The following is an 885-nucleotide window of genomic DNA, read 5'->3' as shown; positions in this document are numbered from 1 at the left end:
TGTCACGCAGACCAGACTATGAGCTTGCTCATGTTACAACTGTAACATCGTCTGTGACAGATTTGATCCGAACCGCGTATGCGGGTGCTGAGATATGTGTAGCATTGCTACGTGCTCTCGAGAGCAAGGAGTTTGGAAACTCGGGCAAGAAATTGTCATCGCAATTGCGAGCAAAATTGCACCGATTTTCGTTGAATAATAGTATATTATAGCACCGATTCAACGGATACACCACATATAGTGGCTCCTCATGATGAGGATTTGAAATACCGCATTCGCTATGAGGCTCACGACACGCCACTCAGTGGTCATCTCGATCGTGAGAGAACGTACAACTCGGTGATTCACCACAATTGGTGCCCAAGTTGTACAAATGGACGAGCACCTATGTGCGCACGCGTGAGACGTGTCAAAGGGTGAAACCCTCTCCAAATGCGGCTGCGTCGCTGGCCAGCTTACCAGTACCTACTGAGTGCTGGCAGTCCATGTGTTTGGACTTTGTGTTTGGCCTGCCCAAAGATTCGGCAGGTAACACGGGTGTCGTGGTATTTGTGGACTGGTTGAGCAAGATGGTTCAATTGGCGGCGGTGCCAGACACCAACAACGGAGTCGGTACAGCAACGCTGTTTGTAGTTCGTGTTTTTCGACAACACGGACTCCCAGGGTCAAATGTCTCTGATAGAGATCCCGGTTTCAAGGTAATTTTTTGGTAGACTATCTTCAAGATGCTCGGCACGAACCTAGATACGTCGACAGCGGATCATCCGCAGACCGATGGTCAAACCGAAATGTGAATCGCGTCATCGAAGACGTTCATCGCAGCGTTTGCGCTGAGACGCCAAGGCGCTGGAGCGCCATGTTGCCACTCGTAGAGTTTGCACTTAT

General features: G+C 49.9%; 1 protein-coding gene across 1 annotated transcript in view; it reads right to left on the bottom strand.

Annotated features, from left to right (window-relative positions):
• The window catches only part of PHALS_10704 (ste ste20 ysk protein kinase), a gene marked incomplete at both ends in the record, with an annotated part of 5,537 nt that overhangs the window by 3,243 nt on the left and 1,409 nt on the right, over positions 1 to 885 (bottom strand). The window lies entirely within an intron of this gene.

Source organism: Plasmopara halstedii (assembly GCF_900000015.1).
Source record: "Plasmopara halstedii genome assembly, contig: Scaffold_525, whole genome shotgun sequence".
NCBI lineage: Eukaryota > Oomycota > Peronosporomycetes > Peronosporales > Peronosporaceae > Plasmopara > Plasmopara halstedii.
This window is presented reverse-complemented; position numbering and strand designations above follow the sequence as displayed.